Raw genomic sequence first — 17688 nt, 5'->3', positions numbered from 1 at the left:
AGCTGGAAAGATTTTCGTTAATAGTAACACATGGTGTCAATGAATTCTACAATGGGAACTCTGTAAGCATGGATCTTTCTGGATGCTGAATGAAGCAGAGGAGAAATGACACTTTTCAGAGCTTTTGTTTCAGACTCAGCATCTTTTGGTATTCATCATCATTTTCAGCTGCTGTTTTTTAAGATGTGTCTGTAAACAAAGGACTTCTTAGAAAATATCTTTTTCAGGGATAGACTGAAAAAGGTGGAAGACTTTATGAAGCAGAAGTTAACAGCTTCCGAAGTACAACAATGCAAGCAAGTTGATAAACATTGAGTGGCAGGCCATAAAATTCCATTCAGAATTATATAAGAAAACAATACATAGTATAAAATCATAGAATGGATTGCCTTTCTTCTTTAAAAGCCTCAGCAATTTCTCTCTAATGACAACATAGTGTTTGGAAATACTATTTGATAAATAAACAATGTCATACTGCTTAGCTTAAGGAAATGTACTTTGGTAACAAGAGTTTCAGCACTTGCTTTTCTCCCTTCCCATTCTCTAGGACAGTTGCACTGCCTTCAGTGACTTAGCCTAGCCTTTGTTGTGATGGAGAAGGAAGCAAGCGGACTTGAGAGTGACCACATTCATAGTGTATATGAGAAAATTGCTCCGTACTTCAGTGACATATGCTACAAGTTATGGCCAAAGGTGCAGCATTTCACTTCAGAGCAGGAACCAATCAGCCTGACTTTTGATATTGGTGAATGGCATTGTTTATCACACTGCCAATGACAGTCTATGTATGCCCTCTCTTTCTATCAAGCAATGTTTGTGGCAGAAGAGCTTGTGAATCAAGCTGGGAAATCAAAATGGCTGGACTGACTATCAAATTTGCCTCCTACTTTGCTCCACCATTCATAGGTATATGAAGACACTTTAACTTTTCCCAGTATCCAATAGGTCAACTAAACTGGAACACTAAACTGAAGCTAAATTTATTAAGATGTCATTAGTGTCTGCTAATGTTGCGTATTGGTATGACAATTCTGGAATTTGAAGTCTTCTTTAGGTCTTACAACATGTGGCCAATTTGAAGCAAGTATCGTGACACTGTCCTGAGTGCTCTGAGAGATGATGTGTGACAGCTTTTAATCCCCTGAAGGTTTGAGAATAGAGAATGTCTAAACCATATTATGGAAGCCTCTGTACTGGCTTCAGCACCTGCACCATAAACGGGCACATGCTGGTTGCCCAGATGAGGTCTTGGCATTCACTCATCATTTCTACAAGTTTAGGCTAGACTCCTGAATAGCTTTTTGGACCTGTACCCTTTCCAGCAACACAGATGTGTAGTCTCCCCACTATAGCACAGGAACGTTTGTGAAAGAGAAATATTACTGAGGGTTGGGCTAATCACACTGACTTTTTGGGTGTCATTCAAACTTTACTGTATACTTTTCCCAGTTTATCACAGTCTAAATGCTAGGAACTAAATTCCTACCAGATCTTGGCATATTTTACAATTTTTTTTCAATGTGAACAAATAAAACACGTACAAAGAACCAGCACATTGAATTTTTACCAATGTCACAGACTTAGGACTTTGTTAACACTGTGATTTAAGTTCGGGCTTGGCTCCTGGACTTTGGCAGCTAGCTGCTGGTGTCCGTGGCCAGATAGGAGTTTCATGTGAAACACAGTTGCCAAGAGTGGTGCCACACTGCCGTAGAGGAGTCTACTTGCAGGGTTCTCCTCTGCCTCTCCATCCCTGGGAAGCAGCCTTTGGTGTTAGATTAGAGGAAATGTATTTAGTAGCTCTTGTTTAGTTGATACTGGAGACTTTCTCCCCTAAAGTGAAAACCAGGATCCTCTTTCTGCTCTTTCTCCTTGGCAAATAGAGTCTAATTCTAGCCAAGTGCTGGCACCATTTCACAGCACCTTGTCTCACCTGGTGCTGAAATCAGGCATGGGAAGGACTGAGAGAGCTCCAGCTTTTCTCTGGATATCTTTCCTTCATTCCTGGGAGATGGGATCAGCAGTTAATATTAGACAAGCAGTTAGGAGCAGACTTCTATCTGCAGCTCAGTAATGATTCATCTCCCATTCAAATGGCATAACTGAATGATGGAGCTGGGAGGCTTCTTACTGGACATAGGGACCCACACAGCATTTCAGAATAGGTGTTATGGGATGGCTGTAATTTAAGTACAGGGACTTAATGCTTTGGAAGCCTCAAAAATAACTATAATTTTTAAAAAAAATGAACAAGAGAGAAAATCTGGGCTCTAACCCAAGCTTAATATTTGATGTAAGCATAGCCATAAACAGGATGTGAGCTAAGGTCTACACAAGGTACAGGGTATTATGCTAGATGGATGCATTTACCTCCCTGATCTTAATCCAAACTATGATTTTTATGATGTAGGTGAGAAGATAAGTTTTTAAAATAAATTATCTCCTTTAAAATGCACTTTCTGTTAAGATCGAGACAATTCTACAAACAAATTATCAAAAATTTAGATAAGATCCATTTTACTGCTGACATTAAAATCATTCTTATCTAAAGATGCCTGCCTTTATTTCAGCACAAGAAGTATTTCAGTTTGGGAAGACATAAATTTCCGTGTTGCAGGCTCCATTATGAAAAGGAAACTGCATGAAGATACCAGAAAAAGAAACTCCACTGTTGTCATGGTGACAGCAATTAGCAGCAGTTAAAACAGCAAACAATGGATTTAATGGTTTGATCTAATAGTGACTTAATTACTTACCAGACTAGTTTGTCTATCAGCATTTCAATACACAGGAATAATTCAGTGCTGTGCTCCCACTACACGATGCTTTTGCTTAGCATTTTGAGTCTATTACAAGCAGAATTGCAGTAGCATCATTATCATAAATATTTTTTATTCCATATGTGGTGGGAAGGCCAAGGTAAATGCTCTCTAGCCATCCCACTTAAACACCTCTTGTCATGCAGCAGAGAGTCTGCTAGACAGAAAGGAGCAGTCTGTGTTCATTGTACTGTGATGGTAAAAAATAACCTGAATTCCACTGCAATTGTATCTCCTTTAAAATGGGTGGCAAATTTCAAGCTATTAGGGCCAGTCAAGTGTGTGCATTTTGGCTTATGTCAGGAATACATTTTCTTTTGTACAGACACCAAATGTCCACCTTTCTTTCTCCTCCTCATTATTTTTTGGGCTGTGGAAGTGGCAAATACCTTCACATCAATTCCCAAGACTATAAACTGGGTTGCAACTACTGTTTCCCATTGGTGGAATCAGCATTAAATGAAGGCCATGAAGTAATGGTATGCCATAGCTTGTGTCTGCCTTATTAAAGTGAGTGCTTTGACGCTGCCCTGTCCATCACCGGTAAGTTCTGAGTGCTGCCAGCATCTATAGGCCAGACCTTTATAAAGAGTCTAAATCACTTAGGCTGGCATAGCAATGTCTTCTAGGTTCAGTTTTTTTCAGTGACCAACAGAATATTTTGTGTTGTGTAAACCAGGTAAATCTACATTAGCACAAAAATTTTATATTATTGCAAACAGTGAAAAACTGTGAAATGGGTAAGTCACACAGATGTGACTGAATTTTATTCTAGTCCAAGCTCAACTAAATTATAATGTGCAAAACAGGAGAGGAGAGCCTGGTTTGTGCCTTATCACATGGAAGAAATTTGGAATGTTGGCTCTGTCTGGAAGAAGATGTAACAAAACTTGCTTAGGAACACTGAGTGTATTCAAAGCTCAGTATTAAATCCTTCTACACCTTTCCAAACACTGTTTTTAACTCCCATGTTAGATGGTTTGTCAGGCAACACAATTATTTTTGTGCTTATGAGGACAGATGACCATGACACTGATCCAGCCAGAAAGTAACCCAGTAAAAGGAAAGGCTGCTTCTAAACAGATCAGTCACCCATTGCTTCACTGCAGAGAGACCTGTTTCAGCAAAAGCAAGGGATAATGCAGAGAAAGGACAAGGAGCCGACGACAAAGCAAGCAGAAGAGCTTGTTTCAGTAGCACTGAAGTAGTTATCATCAGATAACCTCATATTTAATTTCTTACAAGATTTTTCCTTTTTGGTTAGTTGCCCTTTCCAACCTCAGTTAATGATGGAGGAGCTACCTGTCTTTGCCACTTTTCAAGCAGACATTGAATGGTAGCTTTAGCCTTTGCTTTTTTATTTTAGGTTTTGAAGATTCTTTTGTTTTGGGAGTCTTGAAATTACTCAACCACCTTTTAAAAGTTAGGTGTTAAGCTTATACTGATTAAAAGTTGGACAATACTGTAAATAAAACAAATTACAGTGCTCAGCAAACTTGATTTTCCGTTTCTCAACCAAAGGAGTGTGAAGGTCTCTAAGCCTTGTTAAATCAAAGTGAAATGTTAATAGCTTACATCTCTTGAAGTTAGTGAGTATCCTGACACAGCCTTTTCTCCGTGTTTGGGTGACCTTTCTTTAAGCCCTGAAGGACTTTACTTTTCAAGTCTGGGTCCATTTGACATTTGATGGAAATCTAAGATTGCATTATTGTCACTGGTGCATCATTGCATGGGGCTGTGACCCATGCTCAGCTACACCATTTGAAAATCTTTCAGTCATGATTTAAGAAACGTGACAAGTAGCTAGCAGTCCTTATTGCTGTGTTTTCACATCCTTTGTCCAGATAGAGTAACAACCATCATGTGCCCAACGGAGATTTGGCATTCTCTGGAAATCCAGGGTAAGGAAGTGAAGGACAAGCCAGACTTGCTGAAAGGGGTTTGTCACAATGTTCAGAAGTTGTATGACTCAAACAGTCTGTGCCCCAGGAGTACTCGTCAACAGTCTACAGAAAAGCAGAGTAGCTGGGATGAAGTTGCTGAAGATGTGGAACTACAGCCCTTCCTATCCACAGCAAGCTGAAAGCCCTGCTTGCATGGCTGCTGGGTGAGAAGCTAAAATTGGTCAGAAATCCAGTAGGACACTCAGGCAACAGGGAGAACTGTGTCGTTATGGACCGTGGCCCTTTCAGCATTATAATATGGCTGCAAATTATAAAGTTATTTGTTACAACCTTTATCATCACAGATCATGCATGAACCATAGTAATGATCATGTTTCCTTATTATTGTTGGAAAATGTGGTTCAGATGCATTATAAAACTTCAAATAATATGTTAAATTATTATATATACTAGTATACAGCATAATATTAGTACAGTACATATATACTATAGTTTTGGTAAGCATGTGTTCTCTTAATCTTAAGGGGATTGTCAAGGGAGGCAAGAAATTTCTGTAGGTGTTCTAAAGCCAGCTCTGTAGCAGGAAATATTGGCAGAAGAGGAGCATCAAGTCTAACTTGATGATTTTTCCTTGTATTCAACACCTATTGCGTACACATGTATAATGAAGTATTTTTGCCAGTTCTGTGAATGTGATCACCTATACTGACAAGAAACAAATTTGGACATATCAGCAAAAGTTTTAAATGGGCTGGTTTCAAATGCTTAACATTCTGTTCAAGGAGACAAATTGGCCCTGTGAGTACACAATTCCTTCCACCATGTTTTCAATGCCTTTCCCAGTGTATTCATAGCATAGCTTTGATATTTAATACCACCGAACAATAGAAATCATCCACTTTGCCATATACTGATGGCTTTGCTACTGTTAGCATGATGGAGCCATTCCTGTAGTATTGAAATAAGTAGGATTTCTGCCACTTGCAGTAATGGAAAGAGGACTGGCCTGACATTTCCGCTTTGGCTAAGGATTTGTTTTGAATCTTAATGCAGGACTGAATTTTTAGCATGGCTTTACCTCTATCAAGGTGGCTTTCTCCTTTATATGAAAAGGAGTCACGTTTATATGGTCATGTTCTGTGTTAATAAAATCTTGTATATGCTGAGCTCTTGGACTCTGAGATGGGAAAGGGATAAGAGACAGCTTTTTCTGTTAATTTAGATAAGCAATTTCTTTCCTCCAAATGCAAAGGTGAAGACATCACATTTTCCGTTCTTATTAGGAGTCAGATACTCAAGTCAGTAGAGTTATTTCATATCACTGAAATACCTGATCAGATTCTTCATCCCAGTGGGGAGAAAGGGTTCCTGGAGTGAAGAGCATCAAATGGCTTTCTTTGGTGTTAATACTGATATGTGAAAATTAACTTCACTTTTATCTGTGATCTTCTAGTCATGTGGTAATTTAACAGAGAGAGTGAGGAGAACCTAAGGGATGTAAACCCATCTAGTCTCTAATTTACACTGTCTGGGAAAATGGTCTGTGTAATTGCAGAGTATAATTCTTAAAGTTTACAAGGTGGAAGAGTCTTTTGCAGAAAAAAGAAGTCCAAACTAAAGATCCAGGAGAGTTTCTTTACTATATAGGTTTCTGTCTTTATGGTAAGATTAAAAGAGACACTGAGCAAGAAAAAAAATGAGTGTTAGTATTAGATAATATCAGCACAGTTACATTGCACTGATGTGCCAATTAGTATAGGCAAAATATTGCAATGTCATCATGACATAGTTTCTTTACCCCATAAGGAACCCTCATTTTTCTGTGCAACTTTGGTTATTTTGGCATAACACTGTTTTGTCAAATGTCATCACTACATGCCAGTTCTAAATTCTGTTTTTCCTAAGGATCAATCAGGATTACATCATAACAATTTTAACTTTTTCAAAGAAAAACGCACTGCGGTCAGAAAATTACATTTCCCAAAAGAAGCAGTGTTAAAGGTACAACAAGCAATCTGTCTCAGTGGAAAGCAGAGTATAATGAGGTCTGGTATGACAGCATCAGAAATTCTTTAACATATAGAGTTATATGTCTCTATATGTTAAATATAATAGAAATTTAAAAGACATCATAAAAAATGGCCCACTCTGCTTGGCTCTCATGAGATCCCACCCAGAGCACTGCATCTGACAGATGACTGATGACAGACAGAAGAAGGACATGGACTTGTGGAAATGAGTCCAGAGAAGGGCTACAAAGATGATCAGAGGGCTGGAGCACCTCTCCTATGAAGACAGGCTGAGGCAGTTGGGCTTGTTCAGCCTGGAGAAGAGAAGGCTCCAGGGACACCTCACAGCAGCCGTCCAGCACCTAAAGGGGCCCTACAGGAAAGTTGGAGGGGGACATTTTACAAGAGCATGTAGTGACAGGACATGCTTTAAACTGGAAGAGGGCAGATTTAGATTAGGTATTAGGAGGAAAGTCTTTCCTGTGAGGGTGGCAAGGCACTGGCACAGGTTGCCCAGAGAAGCTGTGGGTGCCCCATCCCTGGCAGTGCTCAAGGCCAGGCTGGATGGGGCTGTGAGCAGCCTGGTCTAGTGGAAGGTGTCCCTGCCCATGGCAGGGGGGTTGGAACTAGATGATCTTTGAAGGTCCCTTCCAACCCAAACCATTCTATGGTTCTGTGATACATTCTATGAAAAAACATGACTATCAAGAATTACAAGGGATAGTGTGAAGAAACAAAGTCAGGATGACTACAGCATAACATGAATTAGAACTAGGATAAGGTATTATAAATGTGTACGAAGCAAGAGGAAACATAAAGAAAAGAAGAGCAAGTAACTGGTGATGGGGGAAGTTGTATTTTTCTTTGGTCTTTACCAACAGTTAATGGTAGTCATCAAGTTAAAGCTCTATTAACAGAAGTTTAGCCTATAAAAAGAAAATAATGGCTTAAAAAATATTTAGATAAATTAGGTTTCACAAATTGTTAGGAAATAATTAAATTAATCTTAAACTATTGTGAACTAGCAGATTTTCTCTAAATTCTCCAATAACTGAAGAAAAGCAAACATAAGACTTGCTTCTGAAAGAAAGAGAAAGAATATCGCAAGGAAGCCAGCCTAACCTAGATTTGTGCAAGGATACTAGAATAAATAATTTAAATAATCTGATTTAAATAGAATAAATTATTCAAACCTACGGAATACTAATGTAATGGGAAACAGCCAACATGTATTTGTCAGGAGCAATCCAATCTGCTTTCTGTCTTTGACAGGGTAATCATCCCAATAGACAGGGTAGCAGTAGAAGACATGATGTATCTTGACTCTTGTGTCATTGTTGCAAGTAAAATAAGTAAATAGAGCTAAGAATATGGAAAAAAAAATCATTCTCATAATGGATCAGTGATTCACTGTCCAGTCAGGACACATTTCAAAGGGGTGCTATTGGGAGCGCCCTACATGTCTTTTGATGCAAAATTTTAATTAATACCTTTGATGGCAGGCAAGAGAGCATACTGAAAAAATTGTGAATGGCTCCTATGTAGGAAGAATTGGAATTATTTTGGAAAATGGGATTTGACATCCAAATGATGAAGAGTTGTCTGAAATCAACAAGAGGCAATACAGCAACCATTGAGAGGGACGTACCATGCTCAGGAAGGAAACATTCAATGAACAAAGTCAAAAATTATGTCCAGGCAAGATGGTCCACCAGCCAACTATGTGTGAGTAGTGTCATGCTGTTACAAAATCAGGCAAATACCTGTCTGCAGAATGGTGACAGAGCAGTTTCGTGGAAGGCAGAAGAATGAGTCATCCTCCTGCACTTGATACTTTTGAGACCCTGGGTGGAATATCATATCTGTTTTGGGGATCATGCCTTACAAAGTTATATGGAGACATTTTAAATAACTGATGTTAAGAAAATCTGAATTATTAGGGGAACCTGAAGGAATTAGGTTTGGTTAGTCAAGAAAGGTACAAAATAAGACACATATTAGTCTTCAAATACATAAATGATATTTACAGAAAAGCATTCTTTATTTGACATGGGAATTTAAAAATAATCATTTTCCCCTGCAGCAAAGGTTATTTACCTCTGATATTAAAAGGCTTTCAAGAGCAGGTTAGAGCAATTTGGGTCACATTTGGGCCAAGTGTTTAGTTCTGCCTTGGAGCTGGAAAATGAATGACCTCTATTTTTGCATCTATTTTAATTCAAAGGCTACCTGACCTTGTTGAGCAAAATCTATTGACTCTTCTATAACCAGTTGCTACCTAATGTTAATACAGCTCCTCTCACAGCAGCGGACTCTCCTCCCTGATGGAAGTCAGAGGTGCAAAACACTAACAAAGTCTGAATATCACAGGAGGTCTTGGAGACAAAGGAGAAATGCCACCCACAAAGGGATTTTCTGGCTCTGACAAGGTGATCCACAGTGTACCTCTGCTTCTGAAATATCTGCAAGCCCTGATTTCAACTTTGGTCTCATGACTGTTAGTGGTTGATTTAAAGAGAACAATACAGTTATTTCTAAGGTAGTAGTCGGAAATTCTTAGAGATGCAAAGAAGCTCCACAGGAGAGTCAGAGCATGTGGTTGTCACCTCCAGGGTTTATCTGTCATGTTGTTGCTCCCACTAGGTTTTTCAGCCAACAGCATTGTCTATCGGTGCAATTCTCACCAACAGGGAGAAACCTGATTTCTATCTCAATTAAATCAGGAGCTTTGTGTTCCTTGCACTGATAATTTCATGCAAGTTATAACTGTTTTATCAAAAATTTCCTAACTTTATTTCCAGTGGATGATGCATAGTTATCTCAAGATGAGGTCAGGGCAGAAAAATTAATGAGCTCTTTTTTTTTTCCTTGGAAAAACATGCATGACAACAGAATAAGCTCTGCCCCTCACTGTTCCTTCTATTGCTCCAAGTTATTGAAGTACAGAACTGGTGCAAACTCCAAATACACCCGTACATTTAGTTTAATTTTCACAGTAGCAGCCAGCAGCCTGCTCAGCATTTTTAAATGTAATCATTTATTTTAGACCACACTCGGGCTATCTGTGGTTTTATCATTGTCGTCATGTTGACAGTATGTCAGTTTTTGATCTCACCTACATGTTCTCAGCGACATGGTACCTGGTTGCAAGGTCTTGACCAGCTGTTGGGTATCATTGAAAGAGGTGACAGCTTCTCACCAGCTGCACAGCTTGCTTGTGTATGGTTGCTGTCCTCTGCTCTCTTGGGGAGACGATCATCACAGCCATGGTTTTGCAAGGAGGAATGGCTGAGCAGCCCCCACGTGATGAATTTGGCAGGTTTGTGCTGTCACCTGAGAGCAGGCTGTCAAGCACAGGGGTTTCTCTCTGTGCTACCCAAAAGCTGCTTCTCCTGCGAAGTAAAACCTTGAGATCCAGAATGGATCCAGAACGGCATTCAGGCACCTGATCTGGGTGCACATTTACATTTTCTTCACTAAATAAAGATCCATAGCGCCAAGGCCTCTTTTGGGGTTCATGTCTTACAGAGCACTGCAGAGATTTTTCTTTTTTCCTCTTTCCAGTGCAGCCAAGTCCTCAGGGCAGTCACCCAGAAAGCAGGAGAATTCAATTCACCTCCTTCCTCAGCCAGAGGCGTTAAACACCCACATTTCCAGTACTTTGGGAAGTGTCCCAGTCCTTCAACACTCAGCTGCACTGGGTAGAAAACCCCTGCCACCACCATCCCTTGGAACCTACAGCCAAAATCCCAAGGGAGCTGGAGGGGACGCCGAATCCGGCAGTCCAGCATGTGGAGCACACGTGGGAGGGAAGCAAGGACAGCAGCTGCCTGCATTATTTCCTCTGCATGCAGTGACTGACTAACCTACAGTGTGTAAGCAAGATGGAATGGTGCTTGAGAACCACCAGAGCCGGCTCTGAGAGGCCACTGGGGCAGCAGTTCCAGGCAAAGCCATGCTCTTCTGGGTGGGCAGGGGGGAGCAGTGCTTGGGGCTCAGAGCAGGCACATGGAGGGCGGCACAAAACAAGGGGGGGAACGGTTCGATGAGAACTGCTCCACTTGACCTTGCTTTATTACCCATTTTCACTGGTTTTAGCTATAGACCCTATTCCATGCTGCTGTGATGAACGTTTCAGAATTAGCTTTAATATGAATGCAGAGGTAATCCCACTGAAACCAGTGTAGCTGCTCAGATGGCTAAAATTAAGTATATAATTATATTTCTGAATCAAGGCTTTAATAAGTTAATTAAATTTTATAATTATGATTTTTTTATAAAAGCAGCATTCTTAGCTAATGCTAACCGTAAATGTGCAAAAATAAAAGAAGCAATAAATTTTCCAACCTAAGTAATTAATGAGTTATGTTTTTAATAGGAAAAAGATTTTAATGGAAACACTGTTTGAAGTTTACTCAGTAATTCTTTGGCATATTAGTATTTTTCCTCCCCTTTTTATTTTTGATACCACCATAATGAAAAGACTAAAATCATATTTAACTTGGAATCATGCCTTTATGTTGTGTTATGTATGTTCCAATTGTTCCTATTATTAGAGCTGACAGAGATAAAGTGACATCTGAAGTGTCTATACGGTATATACAAGAGTCTCCGAGATAAAGATTCTGTGATCCTTAAATGCTTTCCAAATATCTCTGAAGGGATTTAACTTCAGTAAAGAAATGTGACAGGGAAAAGCAATTTCTGATTACACAGGTTCCTTTTTACCATTTAACAAGGTTTAAATTGAATCACTGACCTAAAATATTAATTTTGAAAATGACTTCTAAAAAAAATTCAGACAAAGTTGTTGATGCTTTCAGTTTTGTTCTCTGAAGACAGCTGAATGACACAAAAATGTATCTTGCATTGTCTGCTTGTTCTAAATAATCCCTTTTAGTAGGATTAGTCACAGTATTAAATTAAGAGAAGGAGCAATTAATTATATTCTTATGAAATGAAGAAGAGAAGAATCTTTGAAATGTTCTCCTTTCCTCCTCACTCCTTATTTTTGAAATCTAAATTGCATTATGTATTTTTCAGTTATGGAAAATCTTCCAGTCTTCAGTTTAAACAGAAGTGGTGGGAATGAGCAGTACATGGCACAAAAGTAATTTGGACTGACTTTTAGGTATGCTAGGGGAATGTATGGCCAAAATGAAAAAGAATGCTTGATTTATAACAGCTGTTAATCCATGAAGCAAGACTTTGCTGCTGCAAAGAGCTGATGGGGGTTCTGGACAAGCAACTGCGCTCACTTCAAACAAGTATCTTTGTGCTTAGATTTTTTGTAATTTATTTTTGCAATAGTTTCTTTGGTTGTTTAAGCAATTGAATGCAGTTCTGCTTGTCCTCATCACCCTGGCATGGTGCTGGTTAGTATGATCATGATGATCATAATGATGACTCATTAAAGCCCTTTTTGCAGGGGATTTAAGGGTTTTTTTCTAGCTTTTGTTACAAAGGTTGCATAACAGCTAAAAGCTCTGGGTATTCTTCTGTGGAAAAAAGCATGAGGATAAACTTTTGGAAGAAATGAGGTAGAAAGCTACAGAGGAGAGCAGTGTAATAATCAGGATGTATCACTAACTCTCTGATAAACTTCGGGAAAATGAGCACAGATTATTAAGAGAGATTGCAAGGGCTGTGAGGCCAGAAAACGCAATATTGAGAAACAGCAATTATCCATATGTAGGTTGTGTAAATGATACACAAGGGCATGAAACCTCTTGGAAAGATTAATCTGAGAACTCACCAAAGGGAAACAACTCTTATTAGTCTGAAACAGTGCATCAGGCCCACAACAATAAGTGATTGTTCAAGAACCACATTATTTCACTGAATTTAACGTGACCATAATCAAACCACCTGCTAGGAACAAAAATGCTTTAAAAAAATCCACTGTGTAAAAGTTTACTACCAAAAAGGAAGGAAACTCTGAAGAAAAGTGGAAAGGGAAAGCCAGAAGGGTAAAATGCTAGCACACAAGTGTGGAAAATACCGAAAGACTCAGTGCTGAATGTTTAGTGTAGGTGTATGGCACCTATAAAAAGGCCACTGTTCCACAGATTCCAATATAATTTATAATTACAAATGAAATGAATAGGCTAGTGATAAGTTTGCTGGTGACATAGAGTTATTCAGGATTACTGACTGCAAAGAGTTGCAAAAAAAGTCTCATGTGAAAGTAATGACTGGGTGCAAAATTGCAGAGAAGTACTTGTGGATAAATGCTAGGCAATGTGCACAGGAAAAAATAGCAAAGTGTACAGGCACAGTGGTACCCTCTATTCTTGTTCAGGAAAGAGATATTGAAGTCATTATCAGACTTATTTTCATTTGCCTGAAAAATACTATTTCAGTGTTCAAGTCTGTATTTAAATATTAAGAACAAAAATGAAAATCCAGAAGAATGGTAGAAGATAAATGCCTGGTGCATCCATATCTTGAATACTGCATGAAATTCAGGTTTTCTCCACCCCTGGAAGGATATAGATGAACTAGTAAAGGTCCTTACAACGGTCAAAGGTGCAAACTCTTTCTGTATGAGGAGAGATTAATGGGCTAGGCCTCTTCACCCAAAAAAAAAGAGTATCACCATAAAAGTATAGTAAGTGTATACATCATATTGCTCCTGAACGAGAGGGAGATAGCACCCCAGAACCCACAAATGATATTAAATTAGTGAGTAGGGAGTAAATTTCTGTGGGTTTTTGTTTTTTTTTTTACAACAGGAGAGCCACAGGGAAAGATTTAAAACAGAAGGAGCCATTTTTCTGGAAATATATATATATTTTTTTTTTTTTTAAAATAATTAAATTTCAGACTCCTTTGACATGTGAATTTGTGTAATCAGAAGTACAAGTGAGTCCAAGAAAAAGTATCCATGGAGGACAGATCCATCACTGGCATTAGATGAATGCTCCAGGCTGTGGCTGAGGAAGCTCTTAGGCTGCCGACTGCAGGAGGCAAGGGGAGAGAGCATCACTGTTCTCCCCTTCTTTTTTTCCCCATCTGGTGCTGACTGCTGCCACAGCCCCATGCTGGAGGGCTGCTTGCTGCAACCCAGCATGAGTTTCCTCTGATATTGTTTTCACCACCTGCAAGCTTCTATATTTATTGTAATTTTGGACAAAACTAATTTTCATTTAAAGTACCAGTCGTTATGACAAACGCACTTTCAAGCATCTGGGCCATTGTTTTATAGTGTGTGGATGGTGGGAAATAACCTTAAAATATGTTGAACAGCTGGTGAAAAATTGTTCCAGGGTGTAGCACTAAAGGACCCCAGGGAAACCTTATTGCATATTTCAGTGCTTAAAGGGGGCTTGTAAGAAAGATGGAGAGAGACTTTTTACCAGGGCCTGTAGTGACAGGATGGGGGCAACCGTTTTTAACTTAAACAGGATAGATTTAGATTAGACATTAGGAAGAAATTCTTTCCTGTGAGGGTGGTGAGGCACTGGCACAGGTTGCCCAGAGAAGATGTGGATGTCCCATCCCTGGGAGTGTTCAAGGATGGGCCTTTGACAATCAAATCTACTGGAAGATGTCCCTGCCCACGGCAAGAAGCTTGGACTAGATGATCTTTGAAGGTCCCTTCCAACCCAAACCATCCTATGATTCTATGAAATATGGCCCCCAGTGCCTTCTACTCAGCAGTATGAGAGTAGTTGTGGGGGAAGCAGATCCGAACCGCTTCCAGTGGCGAGGAGAGAAGCAGGCTCGTATCGCCGCTGGGCTGTCATCAGGCCCTGGGTGAGTGTTTGTGCCTCACTGCCAGCTAACATCAGCCACTCAACAGCACCTTCACCGCACGGTACAGATCGTTCAGTTACAACACAGTTTCAACATACAAGGAATTTAATGTACAAGGAAAAGAAAGAAATTATTTGTTATAAGCCACCTGCTTTATCTGAATGTGGCTGCATGGTGATCTTGGTGCCTGACAGGTTTGGCTTTGATTAAAAACAATCATTTGCAATAATTTGTGTGATAATCTGTAATTTCAGGATAGTGTGAATTTGCCCCATGCAGATGCTCTGTTTCCTTGAGTTATGCCTCTCTAAATGGAATACATCACCCATGGCTTTTAAAATTATCTGGAAAATTTATCTTGATGACACGAAAGTTTTGCTCAGTGTGAGATTTTATTAATACGCTGTAATTTCTTAAATGATACTTGATGCTTTTTTAATTAAAAAGTTCATAATGTTTCAATGTCAATATCTCGACTACTGCTAGAAGACCTGAGCTTTTGAAATTGATTTCTGTTCATCTCAAACAAGTGAAACCTACGGGCAGAGCAACTGAATAACTAAATGTTAAAAGACCCTATTTCTTCAAATCTTGCCTTTTGATCCTCACATTGCCGGCGAGGCTCTGAATGCATCATTCATTGCAGGGAGAGTGTTTTCCTATCTCAGCTGGACTGCATGCTGTTATTCTTTTAATTGTAAAGTGTCTCTTTCTCTGAAGCAAATGGATCTGATGGTGAATGGCTGCCCTGACAGACATGGAGAGACTGCTTATACAGAGCTTCTGCTAGAATTTTTTATACTTTCTAGAAAGAATTGAAAGCTTGCACCCTTTTTTTTTTCCTTGAACAATCTGTTATTTTTCTGTGGAAACCAACACCTCAACAGCTTAACCAAAAACTGGTTTGTCATTGTAACCTGAGGTGGTATGTGTAGAAATACTTGCCCAAACTGGCACAGGCATTTTCACTGAGGAAAATATAAGGTTGGATAAATATCACTAGTTCTCCTGCTTTAAGTTTTCAGCATCTTTAATATGTGCCCTTTCCTTCCCAGCACTATTCCAGGATCGTTTCCTATTCTTATTTCTCATGTAACATTCATATAATGTAGCTGAAACTTTGCTGAAGTAGGTGCTGTGCACCAAGACCTAATCAACCCCAACATCTCTCAACCTGCAGAGCTGCCGTTCAGCAAATTCCTGCCAAAGCCTGAGACCAACTGCAAATTTTCGGGAGTCAAATTTAAACTCGGTTCTGACTCAAGCAAAGTTGCACTGCTTGAGTTTCACCCTCATAACAATGAGGCATCCTCCACATCACGTGTGTTTGTATGGTGTGGGGGGTTATCAAGCAAAGGTGGGATTATCTAATTTTTGTTTTCATGGTATCTGCTTGTTAATGCAGCAGTGGACAAATGCTAGCTGACCAAGTGTCTTTCATGCATATGTTGATGATTTAAATGTATTCCAGGCTGACAGTGACTGCTCATTTTTTCTGCTCTTTTACTGACGTCTGTCAGTAAAGGAGGAGAGGTGGGCAGGCAGGTTTTTTTAATGGCAGCTCTTTTTTAATGGGTATCATCAGCAGGATCACTAGCATGGCTATTGCAAGGACCATGTATGGCCTCGGTCTTTCAGAAGTGCTTCTTTCAGTCTGCAGATGAGCGTTAGGTAAGGGTAAAAAAGGGCCAGGCTGCTTTGCCACTGACCAAGTGGTAGCCTTTCATTGAGAAAATGAGACTGTTTATTGCTGATCTGAAAGATATTGCTTTCTTCAACATTTCTAAATTCTGCCATGTATTTAAAATAAGTCAGTGTGTTAGGAACTGTTCAGAGTTAGAGATAGTATGATGTTAGAGATGTTAGAGATAGTACAATAACACATAGCACAATGGAAGATAAATGATGTATTCCTGTGGTGCAAACCACCAGCTGCCAGTGTATCAGAGCCAGTCCCTGTCCTTATACTCTGTATTCATTAGTGCCTTGAGGGATACTTATTCACCTTATCTGTTCTGTTCTAGTGATTCACCATTTTTCAATGGAATAGAGGCACATGCAAGCAATAAAAGAGATGGCTCGTATCTTGAGAGTAGGAGGCCAGATAATGATATACGTGCGGGCAATGGAGCAAAAATGGAGAAGATTTGAAAAGCAAGACATCTTTGTTCCTTGGAATACTTCACCTCCTTCCTGCTCCTTGGGTGAGCCTTGCTCACACAGAGTACAAAAATCAATTCTTCACAAGGATAAAGAGCTGGCTTTAAACCAGCCCTGTCGTATGCTGGATGGGACTTCAGAGGTACGCAGGACAGCAAGGTGATCATCCTGTGGAGGGGAGAAAAAAAGCACCATGCACAGTGTTAGAGAAATCTCTGACATGGTCTCTGTTCTGAGGATCACTTCACTCGGTATTAGATCTGGGCGACCAGTGGCACCAAGAAGAGCTCAATAGTTACTGCAATTACAGTGCTCAGCTGAATAAATTACACAGATTTAAAAAAAAAGTTGAACAAAACAGAGCACGGCTTTCTGAAATGCTGCTTCTGACTTTTTTTCTACATTGCAAACCGAGTTTTGAAAATACAACAGAATTCTGCTATTCAGAATTAGGGCAAGCAACTATACAGCTCCCTACAGCTGCAGATACTCTCTTCACAGTAGCAGCAGAGTGTATTTACCTGACCTGATTTCACATCAGAAAGAATTAGCTGTCAGACAACAACTTAAAATAGACCATCACCAAAACAAAGATCTTTCTGCCAACCTCAAAACAAAAGCAGAACAGGCTCTTTTCTGCAGAAAACAGTCAATGAGTCTGCTCTGACCATGCAAAGCAGACAGCAGATGGGTCCTGGTGGGGCCAGGTACTACCACGTTTTTAAAGAAAGGGGGTTTGCTGGGTTGATAGAGCATCATATTTCTGAGCTACATATTACTCATTCATACTTTGACCACACCAATTGGTGCGCGATCACAGAAAAGACTGAAGTTTAGAAGATCTAGGGGAAATTTCCCTATTGAAATGCACAGGGAATACTTAGGGGCTTTCTTCCTTTTGAAAGCGAGGGCCTTTGAAAATCTTTCCTGAAGCTTTTTATAGCCTTGAGTTTGTTTTGGGGGTGAGAGAGACATATGAGGAGGAGTCTGCTTTGAAACTCTCAGGTTCTGTGACTTTGTTTTCTTTGATTTTGTTCT

At 39.6% G+C, this 17688-nt stretch overlaps 1 pseudogene; it reads left to right on the top strand.

The window, feature by feature from the left end:
• Window positions 1–591: 591 nt before the first annotated feature.
• Window positions 592–17487, top strand: LOC106631613 (probable tRNA methyltransferase 9B; annotated as a pseudogene).
• Window positions 17488–17688: the final 201 nt, after the last annotated feature.

This window comes from Falco cherrug, chromosome 2 (assembly GCF_023634085.1).
Source record: "Falco cherrug isolate bFalChe1 chromosome 2, bFalChe1.pri, whole genome shotgun sequence".
Classification (NCBI taxonomy): Eukaryota; Metazoa; Chordata; class Aves; order Falconiformes; family Falconidae; genus Falco; species Falco cherrug.
The sequence above is the reverse complement of the archived record's forward strand: the minus strand, read 5'-3'. Positions and strand labels throughout refer to the sequence as shown.